This window comes from Carcharodon carcharias, chromosome 6 (genome assembly GCF_017639515.1).
Source record: "Carcharodon carcharias isolate sCarCar2 chromosome 6, sCarCar2.pri, whole genome shotgun sequence".
Taxonomy (NCBI): domain Eukaryota; kingdom Metazoa; phylum Chordata; class Chondrichthyes; order Lamniformes; family Lamnidae; genus Carcharodon; species Carcharodon carcharias.
In genome coordinates this window covers 3,861,968-3,874,755 of record NC_054472.1, presented here as the reverse complement: position 1 = coordinate 3,874,755, position 12,788 = coordinate 3,861,968, and positions in this window count along the sequence as shown.

Genomic DNA, 12,788 nt, shown 5'->3' with positions numbered 1-12,788 from the left:
TGGAATTCTCTGCCTCAGAATGCAGTGGCCTTGGAACTCTCTGCCTCAGAATGCAGTGGCCTTGGAACTCTCTGCCTCAGAATGCAGTGGCCTTGGAACTCTCTGCCTCAGAATGCAGTGGCCTTGGAGACCTGTGCCTCAGAATGCAGTGGCCTTGGAACTCTCTGCCTCAGAATGCAGTGGCCTTGGAGACCTGTGCCTCAGAATGCAGTGGCCTTGGAGACCTGTGCCTCAGAATGCAGTGGCCTTGGAACTCTCTGCCTCAGAATGCAGTGGCCTTGGAGACCTGTGCCTCAGAATGCAGTGGCCTTGGAATTCTCTGCCTCAGAATGCAGTGGCCTTGGAGACCTGTGCCTCAGCATGCAGTGGCCTTGGAGACCTGTGCCTCAGATTGCAGTGGCCTTGGAGACCTGTGCCTCAGAATGCAGTGGCCTTGGAACTCTCTGCCTCAGAATGCAGTGGCCTTGGAACTCTCTGCCTCAGAATGCAGTGGCCTTGGAACTCTCTGCCTCAGAATGCAGTGGCCTTGGAGACCTGTGCCTCAGAATGCAGTGGCCTTGGAGACCTGTGCCTCAGAATGCAGTGGCCTTGGAGACCTGTGCCTCAGAATGCAGTGGCCTTGGAGACCTGTGCCTCAGAATGCAGTGGCCTTGGAGACCTGTGCCTCAGAATGCAGTGGCCTTGGAGACCTGTGCCTCAGAATGCAGTGGCCTTGGAACTCTCTGCCTCAGAATGCAGTGGCCTTGGAGACCTGTGCCTCAGAATGCAGTGGCCTTGGAGACCTGTGCCTCAGAATGCAGTGGCCTTGGAGACCTGTGCCTCAGAATGCAGTGGCCTTGGAGACCTCTGCCTCAGAATGCAGTGGCCTTGGAGACCTGTGCCTCAGAATGCAGTGGCCTTGGAACTCTCTGCCTCAGAATGCAATGGCCTTGGAGACCTGTGCCTCAGAATGCAGTGGCCTTGGAGACCTGTGCCTCAGAATGTAGTGGCCTTGGAGACCTGTGCCTCAGAATGCAGTGGCCTTGGAACTCTCTGCCTCAGAATGCAGTGGCCTTGGAGACCTGTGCCTCAGAATGCAGTGGCCTTGGAACTCTCTGCCTCAGAATGCAGTGGCCTTGGAACTCTCTGCCTCAGAATGCAGTGACCTTGGAACTCTCTGCCTCAGAATGCAGTGGCTTTGGAACTCTCTGCCTCAGAATGCAGTGGCCTTGGAGAACTGTGCCTCAGAATGCAGTGGAAGTGAGGTCGCTGAATATTTTTAAGGCAGAGGTAGATAGATTCCTTGCCTAACAAGCAGCTAAGGTTATCGGGGGTAGATGGGAATGTAGAACTCAAAACAGAAACAGATCAGCCATGATCGTATTGAATGGTGGAGCAGGCTCGAGGGGCTGAATGGCCTATTCCTGCTCCTATTTTGTTTGTTAATTTATATTTATGGCTCATATTTTTGGTCTCCCCCACAAGTGGAAAGATCTTACTTAGGATTTAGGAGCAGGAGTGGGCATTTTGGCCCCTCGAGCCTGCTCTGCCATTCAATAAGATCCTGGTTGAAAACAAAAACAGAATTACCTGGAAAAACTCAGCAGGTCTGGCAGCATCGGCGGAGAAGAAAAGAGTTGACGTTTCGAGTCCTCATGACCCTTCGACAGAACTTGAGTTCGAGTCCAAGAAAGAGTTGAAATATAAGCTGGTTAAGGTGTGTGTGTGGGGGCGGAGAGATAGAGAGACAGAGAGGTGGAGGGGGGTGGGGTGGTGTGGTTGTAGGGACAAACAAGCAGTGATAGAAGCAGATCATCAAAAGATGTCAATGACAATAGTACAATAGAACACATAGGTGTTAAAGTTAAAGTTGGTGATATTATCTAAACGAATGTGCTAACACCTATGTGTTCTATTGTACTATTGTTGTTGACATCTTTTGATGATCTGCTTCTATCACTGCTTGTTTGTCCCTACAACCACACCACCCCCCCTCCACCTCTCTGTCTCTCTATCTCTCCGCCCCCCCACACACACACCTTAACCAGCTTATATTTCAACTCTTTCTTGGACTCGAACTCAAGTTCTGTCGAAGGGTCATGAGGACTCGAAACGTCAACTCTTTTCTTCTCCGCCGATGCTGCCAGACCTGCTGAGTTTTTCCAGGTAATTCTGTTTTTGTTTTGGATTTCCAGCATCCGCAGTTTTTTTGTTTTTATTAAGATCCTGGTTGATCTGGTTGTGGTCACAACTCCAATTTCCTGTCTGTACCCCCCATAACCCTCAACTCCCTTGTCTAACAAAAATCTGTCTGACTCAGCCTGGAATAAATTCAATGACCCAGCCTCCACTGCTCTCTGGTGAAGGGAATTCCACATACTAACAACCCTCTGAGAGAAAACAATTCTCCTTATTCCCATTTTGAAAGGGGAGGCCTGTTATTATTAAGCCGTGTCCCCTAGGTCTAGTCTCCTTATCAACCCATCTATAATGTTAAAGGCCTCTCATTTGACTTTCTCTTTTCCAGAGAAAAGAGCCCCAACCTGTTTGACCTTTCCTTGACTTGTTCGAAATGGTCCTTGTAAATCTTTTTTGTTCTTTTTCTACATTTTTTTTCTATAACCAAGGTTCTATACAAGTTCAAGATAACATCTGTCCGTTTCAGTTATATCCCCATTGAAATGGGCCCAGGTCTTATGTTTGTATTTTGTTAGCCTGTTTCCTTAATTTTAGAGTTCCTTATCTGTAACCCAGGATGTCCGTTACCTCTACATCATTTAGACTAGGATCTTAGATATATGTGACTCTCTTATTCCTCCTATCAAAATCCACCACTTCACATTTCCCAATATCAAAATGGATTTGCCAATTCCATGCCCACTCAACAAGTTTGTTAATGTCTTCCTGTAATTTGTCACAGAATAATGGAAGGCAGAGGAAACAAGGGCTAGCAGAAAATAGGGCCATACTGTAAAAATGTTAAAAAGACAAGTTTAAAGGCACAGTACCTGAATACATGGAGCGTTCACAATAAGGTAGGTGAATTAACAGCACAAATAGATGTAAATGGGATTGTGATTACAGAGACACGGCTGCAGGGTGACCAAGGCTGGAAACTGAATATCCAAGGGTACTCGATATTTAGGAAGGACAGGCAAAAAGGAAAGGGAGGTGCCAGTGGCGTTGTTAGTTAAGGATGAAATCAGTACGATAGTGAGAGAGGATATTGGCTCAGAAAATCTAGATGTAGAATCAGTCTGTGTGGAGCTAAGAAGCAATAAGGGGCGGAAAACATTAGTGGGAGTTATATAGGCCTCCAAACAGTAATGGTAAGCTAGGGATTGGCATTAAACAGGAAATTAGAGATGCATGTAACAAGGGTGCTACAATAATCATGGGCGACTTTAATCCACATATAGACTGGGCAAATCAAATTAACAATAATGCCGTGGTGGATGAATTCCTGGAGTGTGTAGGAGATGTTTATTGGAGACCAGTATATCGAGGAGCCGACTAGGGAGCAGGCTTCCTAGATCTGGTATTGTGCAATGAGAAGGGGCTAATTAATAATCTTGTTGTGCAGGGTCCTTTAGGGAACAGTGACCATAACATGATAGAATTCTCCATTAGGATGGAAAATGAAGTAGTCCAATCTGAAACTAGAATCCTACATCTAAACAAAGGAAACTACAAAGGTATGAGACGTGAGTTAGCTAAGATTGGGGAACTTCATTGAAAGGCATGACGGTGGATAGACAATGGCTAATATTTAAGGAATGAATGTATGCATTGCAACTGTTATACATTCCTTTCTGGTGCAAAAACACAACAAGAAAAGTGGCCCAATCATGGCTAACAAAAGAAATTAAGGATAGTATTAGATCCAAAGAGGTGTCATGCAGAGTTGTTGGAAAAAGTAACATGTCTGAGAATTGGGAGCAGTTTAGAATTCAGCATAGGAGGACCAAGAGATTGATTAAGAGGGGAAAAATAGAGTATGAGAGTAAACTTGCAAGGAGCATAAAAGTGGACTGTAAAAGCTTCTATAAGTATGTAAAAAGAAAAAGACTAGTGAAGACAAATGTAGGTCCCTTACAGTCTGAAACAGGATAATTTATAATAGAGAACAAGGAAATTGCAAGGAAATGGCAGAGCAATTAAACAACTACGTTAGTTCTGACTTCACGGAGGAAGACACAAATAACTTCCCAGGAATACTAAGCAACCAAGGGTCTAGCGAGAAGGAGGAATTGAAGGAAATTAGTATTACTAAAACAATATTGTTGGAGAAATTAATGGGACTGAGAGCTGATAAATCCCCAGAGCCCGATAATCTACATCCCAGGATACTAAAGGAGGTGGCCATGGAAATACTGGGTGCGTTGGTTGTCATCTTCCATAATTCTGTAGATTCTGGAACAGTCCTGGCAAATTGGAGGGTGGCAAATGTAACCCCACTATCTAAAAAAGGAGGGAGGGAGAAAACAGCAAACTACAGACTGGTTAGCCTAACATCAGTAGTAGGAAAAAGGGTAGAGTCTATTATAAAGGATATGATAACAGGACACTTAGAAAATACCAATGGGATCAGACAATGTCAACATAGATTTATGAGAGGGAAATCATGTTTGACAAACCTACTGGAGTTTTTTTTTGAGAACGTAACCAACAGAATAGATAAGGAAGAACCAGTGGATGTGCTGTATTTGGATTTTCAGAAAGCTATTGATAAAGTCCCACTTAAAATGTTAGTGTGTAAAATTAAAGCACATGAGATTGGGGGTAATATATTAGCATGGATTGAGAATTGGTTAGCAGGCAGGAAAGGGAGAGTAGGAATGAATGTGTCCCTTTTGGAGGGGCAGGCAGTGGCTAGTGGGGTACCATAGGGATCAATGCTTGGGCCCCAGCTATTCACAATATATATCAATGATTTGGATGAGGGAACCAAATGTAATATTTCCAAGTTTGCTGATGACCAGAAGGCTGTGGAGGCCAAGTTCACTGAATATATTTAAGAAGGAAACAGATAGATTTCCAGACTGTAAAGGCTGCAAGGGATAAGGGGAGAGAGCGGGAATACGGCATTGAGATAGAGGATCAGCCATGATCATATTGAATGGTGGAGCAGGCTCGAAGGGCCGAATGGCCTACTCCTGCTCCTATTTTCTATGTTTCTATGATTAGGTGAGTGCAGAGGGATCTCGGGGAGGTGTGGGGCTGGAGGAGATTCCAGAGACAGTGAGGGATGAGGCCATGGAGGGATTTGAGAGCACACGAGTGAGAATTTTAAAATCAAGAGGTTGCTTAATTGAGAGCAGTGTAGGTGAGTGAGCACAGAGCTGAAAGGGGAACAGGACTGGGTACAAGTTAAAACATGGGCAGAGTTTTGGATGACCTCAAGTTTACGGAGGGTAAAAAATGGGAGTCAGTCAAGTGTTGAAGAAAAGAAGACACAATTAAGAGTTTCAGCAGCGGAAGTGCTAAGGCGTGAGTGATGTCAGATAGAGTTACAGAGGAGGAAATAGGTGGTCTTAGTGATGGTAAGAACAGGAGGTCAAAAGTTCACTTTGAGGTCAATTATGACACCAAGGCTGTGAACAGACTGGTTTAGTATCAGGCTGTTACCAGCTGGAGGGATGCAGTTGGTAGCCAGGGAAAAGAGTTTGTGGTGGACTTCAAGAACAATGGCTTCAGTTTTCCCAATATTTAATTGGAGGAAATACCTGTTCATCCAGTACTGGATGTTGAATAAACTGCCTGTTAGCTTAGTGAGTGAAAGAGTCAGGAGAGATGGTGAGGTAGAGCTGGGTGACATCAACATGTGAAAACTAGTGCTGTGTTTTTGGATGATGTTGCTGAGGGGCAGCATGTAAATGAGAAATCGGAAGGGACCAAGGATAGATCCTTTCAGGACACCAGAGGTAAGAGTACACAAGCAGGAAGAGAAGTCATTGATGGAGATTCTCAGGCTGTGATTAGATAGATCTGGCAGAACCAAGTGAGAGCAGTCCCATACAGTTAGACAGTAGTGGAGAGGGGTTGGAGGAGGAAGATGTGGTTAACTGCATCAAAGGCTGCAACAGGTTGAGAAGGACAAGGAGGGAAAGTTTAACTTTGTCACAGTCACACTGGATGTTGTTTCTGACTTTTTGTGACTCTTTCTGTCTGCAGAGAGCAGGGCCTTGTGTATTCTCTGCCTCCAGTACACACAAATGTACCACACTGTGAGCCCCACTGACAATCTTAAATTGGTTGTCAGTGTAATTGTTAGCACATGGAGGATTATTCAGCAAATGTTGTCCAACCACAGAATCATATCTAATGTGGGGCACTGTTTGAGTTTAGCAAGCACAGGCTGGTTGGGTACGGTCTGTACCCTGCCCATTGCGGACAGCAGCTGGGACCTGCTGTCTGATATCATCTGCCAGTCTTTGCAGACAGAAAGAACATGTACACACATTGTGCCTGTTTCAGCTAAACAAAATAAGTGACAGCCATTCGCTGACTCATTCCCTGGGGTAATGTCTTGACCAATCAGGGTCAAGCTGCCTGGTTTAAATTTTTAAAAATGCTGGGCAGTTAACTGTCAGTCACGATTAGTGGTGCATTCCCCGTGTCAGTGCCACATGCCAACCAATCAGTACTCTCTTCACATACAGTATAAATCGTTGTTCTCCCCCTTCTATTGGTATTCTTGCCAGTGTCCTGACGAGTGCAAGATGAAAAGCTTTGACATGTCTCTTCTTTCAGCAATGCTCAAGTTCTGGACCAACAAACCGCTATTTGAAAATCCTGATTGTGGTTCGATAAACTTCTACCCGAGGGATCAAGGAAATGACAGGCAGAGCAGAAAGAGCAAAGCATCAGAAGCTGCAGGAACATTCCTTTCATCTATTCAAAACCAATGTGGTCTCCTGAGCTCCAGTGAGCCTCAAACAGCCAGTTGCTCAGTACATTTTCTTTTTCAAAACTCCACACAAAGCAGCCCCCGTGTGTTCTGAAGCTAATACCTCGTGTGTTTTGCAGTTTGAAAGGATTGACCTGCATCCAAAGTTCTGGCTAAATGTTAAAGTCCTAATCAGCTAAATTAACACATTTCCCGCCTGCTGTCTGTCAGTTCACATCAGCACCGACAGTGCAGAGAACAATCGCGCACAACCACCACTGAATGTGAACTTAACCTTGTGTTCTTCACCGACCGCGGCCAATTAGTCAGCAGGTCAGTATCAAGAGGAAAGCTAGCAGGGGCTCTGTCTAATTAGTCATATCAACTGAGAATTTCCCCCCGAAATTTCGACAAGATTTATCAGTACATCAGGACTGACCTCTGTAAAAACACTGGGAGCCACAGCCAGTCTAAAAATAGGAGGGACACATCACGGAGATTCTCTTACCCCAATCCCTCCTGACCCGCTCCTGCTGGGAGCTATGGGCCTGGGTTTATTCTCCGCTACCAGTCTCACTGTCTCAGGGTGTGGGCAAGACCCAGAAGGTAATTCTCACCCTGGCTGACCCGGACCCTGCCTGAGGGGCCGCTTCCAATCTGACCACCAGTAACGCCACCTGATGCATTGAGACTGTGTTTGATCACAAAACCCTAGTCTTCAGCCAGTGGAGAATGCGGAGCCTGTACCCAAAAAGCTGCCACAAAACTCCCTCCCAATGGACAGGGTATTTAGGGTCTCAAAGTGGCAGGTCTCAAACCATCCGGGGCCCCGAGTGTTGCTGCCAAAATCCCGGCAGTTTACCGGCCGCTCACCGTTACTGATGTGTCAGTTTGTAACGAGGGAGGTGTGATGAGAATCGCCACAAATGACTGCACAGATTAGCACCGCTCCACCATCAGCCACTGAAAACAGCGGCTCCCTTTACCCTCGCCGCGTTTTTCAAGGACTTTTTAAAAATATTCGTTCATGGGATGCGGGCCAGAGTCAACCACGTTGCTGTGGGTCTGGGGTCACCTATAAGGATGGTAGGCTTCCTTCCTAAAGGACACCAGTGATCCAGATGGGTTTTTCTGGTCGTCATCAGACTTATAATTCCAGGGGTTTTTTTTTATTGAATTCAAATGTCAGCATCTGCCTTGGTGGGATTCAAACCCAGGTCCCTAGAGCGTGACCTGAGGCAGAAACCCTCACAACATTTAAGAAGTATTCGGATGAGCACTTGAAACGTCATAGCACACAGGGCTACGGGCCAAGTGCTGGAAAATGGGATTAGAATAGATAGGGGCTTGATGGCCGGCACGGACACGATGGGCCGAAGGGCCTATTTCTGTGCTGGCTAACTCTATTACCCTGGGTCTCCGGATTACCAGTCCAGTGACAAAACCACTGCCTCCACCTCCCCAGCTTGCTGCATTACCATTAAACTGGCTGCGGGGAGTGAGGGCTGGTACTTAACAGTGTAGAATTTTTTAATGAGGTTTATGTTCTTGCAATTCTACTCAACCTCTCCAGCACAGAAAGTGAACAGGTGAAATTGCGAGTCTCGCTCCTACGGTAGTAAATTGTTCTTAGGTTTTTAAAATTTAGGATTTTACCTTTACCGGAGAGATAGGTACAATTTACCGGAGAGAAAGTGAGCTACAATTTACTAGAGAGATAGTGAGGTACAATTTACTAGAGAGATAGTGAGGTACAATTTACTAGAGAGATAGAGAGATTCAATTTACCGGAGAGATAGGTACAATTTACTAGAGAGAAAGTGAGCTACAATTTACTAGAGAGATAGAGAGATTCAATTTACCAGAGAGATAGTGAGGTACAATTTACCGGAGAGATAGTGAGGTACAATTTGGGTCTGGTCAGTGTGTATGTGCAATCTGATATCACACAAATACTGTCTGTGTGCTCTTTACCATTTCAGGAGGTGACTATAGTTTGTAGCATGAATTGATGGACCGCGGGGACAGACACATCTTAGTGTGCCTTTTTTTAAAAAAAATTGAAAGCAGTTAATCCAATAATACGATCTGAGTTCTCGATTCACCATAATTCGATCAAGACTAGTCTTGAAAGGTGAGCGGGCGTCGCGATGATATTGCAGCCATTTCATTAGCAGGAGGTCCAATTAAATCAAGGTCATGTACTCTGATTAATTGAGACTAAAGGAGAGCCATTAGCGCGCACACTGCACTCAAGATATCACTCATTCACTTTTAAATATGTTTTCACTGACTGTCGCTCAGTAGTTTGAGAAGATTACACGCAGTCAGCCTTCTGTATGGGGTGTGTGTTTCTAATTAGCAATCATTATTACTAAACACTGGGCTCAAACGCAAAGCAGACTGACGCGTTGAAAGTTGTACATTATTAATTTATATTTAAACTGACCTCTGCAGCTGTCAAATAATTTAATAGAGGGATTGGAATAAACAGTTTAGAACCATTAGTTCAGACTCTCCTAAAGCAGTTCGGTTGTGACTTAGGCAGATTCTGTTTAAAATAGGTGTCCAATCAGAAAGACATCCGGTAGGATTCGACACTTTAATCCTGGCACCGACTAACTCGGCCTATGATCAATTGTGTCCTTTATTCTAGCCTGAGGGGCTGAGTGGCCTCCCGTTCCCATGTCTCACTGCCAATGTCTTCCAGTGAAATATCCCGAAACCTGCAGAATGAAGAGAGTCCAGGAATCTGCCCCGTTAGAGCACAGACTGCAAACCTCGTTCGTTCAACGGGGACATTCTTAATCTGCAGTTATATCAAAGCACAAAGGTCCGGCATGAAACACACCCCAAAATTTCACCTATTTCCCCCCCTGTGGATTCCTCTAGGATTTGGGATCAAACTCTCCCCGGATAAACCGAGCATTAGTAGGAATATTAAACATAGAACCTGTTAGCGGGCAGGGACCTCCCCTGTCCGGGATGTAGGGGAAGCAACAGTCCCAAACTGCAGTCCCTGACCCACCATCAAATCTGCTGGGGGAGGGGGAAGGTGCGCCTGACTGCCGGGTTGTTTTGGGGGGCTGAGGTTTGCCTGTGGGTAAATGGTCCCTCTGACCCGGCTCTTTGTGGTTCAGTTGCTGTGGCGCCGGCAGCTGATGAACCGGAGAAGCCCAACAGGAGACGGGGGTCTCAGTGCAGCCGAAGAGATTGACCGCCTCTGGCCCGGGTTTAATAAACCCGCACTGGAGTTCAAAAACCAAATCCGGTCGAAATTGGTATTTACTGAGGAATAAGAATCTGCCTGACCGCGCTTTATTTAACATTTCATTTCTACTGAAATGTGAGAATTAAAATATTCACTAGAGAGGGAGAGAGGGGAGTGGGGTGGGGGGGGGGGGGTTGCTGAGCGGACAATTTGGGTAACTTGCCTTTGTGGAAACTCTTGTTTCCGATTCCTCCACACTCCACTTTCCAAGAATATCAGACTCCGCTGTATTGTCTTCTCTCTAGTTTACTCAAAGACCTCCTCGTGAAACGCAACCCTGTCTGACCCGATTTGGTTAACGTGCAGGATTGAACTTTGCTGAGCTCGTTCTGTTCAAACTAAACTGCTCACCAAAAACACGGCATTTACGGGGATTTTCCTTAAAGCCTAGATTTATTTTAGCATTGGGGGGTCCCATCGAATTAATGATCTATTATAACTTGGGGGGGGGGGGGCGGTGGGAGAAGTTTGTTTTCTGAGGATTAGAAACGAGTACCGAAGAATTATTCGAATTTGTTCAGTTTATGAAATAAGTTTATCAGAAAGCGGATTGATGGTCACAGTTGACCCAGGTCGGCTGTTACCGGTTTAAAGATGCAGTGGCGGCGTCAGGGGACTCCGAGGTCCAAATGTGCGAATAATTCTCAGTCAGGAGTTACACTAACTGAGAAAGCTTTAAGCACATTATCCGCTGGCAATTTGATGATAATCTAATTGTCAAGTATGCTTGATTAAACCTCCTGAGCTGTATTTACTTTCAGTGGGTGCGGGGTGTCTAATGGAATTAAAAGCTGGATGCTGTAAACTGCAATGCTAGCTGCAGAGTGCCAGCCACTTGCACTCGAATGAAGGTGATTAGAAATGTGTCTCCGGCGCAGCTCCCGGATGCAAAAACACACACATTACCCAATAAACAAAATCCAATTCGCTCCCAAATACTCGCAGTCACCAGCCCAGAATGAGGCCAGCACTGCCCCCCCACCCCCAACGGCCCTGGGTTTCAGATGTCCTGCTTTATAGGATCGGGAGAGGTGGTCTGGAGCTGGTGAATCCGGCTCTGAGTGCAATTTCAAGCCGCATGTCAATGTTGACCATGTTCCTCAAAAATGGCTATTATTATACAATCCGGGCAACACACATGCTGGGAATCCGAAACAAAATCAGAAAATGCTGGAAAAACTCAGCAGCTCTGATAGCCTCTGTGGAGAGAGAAACAGAGTTAACGGTTCGAGTCCGTATAACCCTTCTTCAGAGCTGAAGAGAGGTAGAGATGTGAGGGTTTTATATTGTTTAATATATTATATAAAGAACATGAAGGTTTGTGTATATTCTATCAACTCCCATACCTGTCTCTGGATTGTTACATACGTCTCTACATATCCAACACCGCCATAAATCTCTATATTTATCCAGATTCTATCCTTAAGATAGATTCTCTCCCTCCTTTCTGTCAATGCATCATATCTGTCTTTAATTCTTTCTCTCCATGGAAATATTAATGTTTATTTGGATCAAACATGTTTCAATTGAAACCATATGTTTTGCCCAGGGGTTCCCGGCCACCTAAAGACCCTTCTGCCGCATCTAATCCACTCTCATTTTTTAAAACTGTACCTGGACGAAGTTTTATTGACACAAAATGTCCATCGTAAACTCAAACCCTTGGACAATGTCTGTTGTTTTAGGGAACAACAATATTATTTCGCTGGCGAGCGGACTGCGTCATGTTACCGCCAAATGGGATGAATTAAAAATGGCAATTTACATTCAGAAATAAATTCAGCTCAATTTGGAAATTCAACATTTGTCCAGTGTCCGGGCTTTCTTTCTAGATTAACACTCGTTCGCTTGTGTGTTCTGAAATGTGTAAATTAAAAATCTGGTCACTTTACCTGTGAGGTTGAGGCAGAGTGAGATAATTAAACTGCTTTATAATCATTCGGCAAGACTGTAAATAATATAAAGTTTAAATACAGACAGTAATGCAATTCATACATTACAAAATTAAACTCGAACTACTAATGTTATAAAGAAAATGGTTACATATAGAGATAAACAGAAAGACGGGCTAAATCACACAATGAATGTGCCTCCCTGTCGAGTTGACACTGTAGAAATAACCACCCGTTCTGGGATTGTGTGTTGGAGAATCCTGATCCATTCCTGGGTGAGCTCTTCAACCGAACGGCCTCGGCTTGCGCTTGTTTTTAAATCGTTGTTTGAAACATTTTCAAGAAATCGCGAGGACAGTAAAAACGCAGTAAAATTTCTAACAGGCGCTCAGAAATCAGGCAACAAATATCACAGAGTGGGAAAAAAAAGACGACTGCTGAGCTCCTGTGATCCTCACCGCACATTGTATTCGAAATGGGGGCGAAAGAACTACACTAAAAACGCAGGGGAAATCCCGCTACATTCAGAGAGTGAAATCTGGCAAATTGTTTAATTGGATTTGATAAAAACTCGTGTTTTTATTCCAATAACAGGTGCGGCCACAGTGACTCTGGAGTCCGAATGATATTCCTGATAATGTCGGATTTTCCGAGTTATTTCCAAGCCAATGTCAGTTAAATCGTCTCTTCCTCTCTCTGTTTTTATTTTGTTTGTCGAGAGAAATTTGTCTTTGAAACACGGAAAGAACGAATTTAT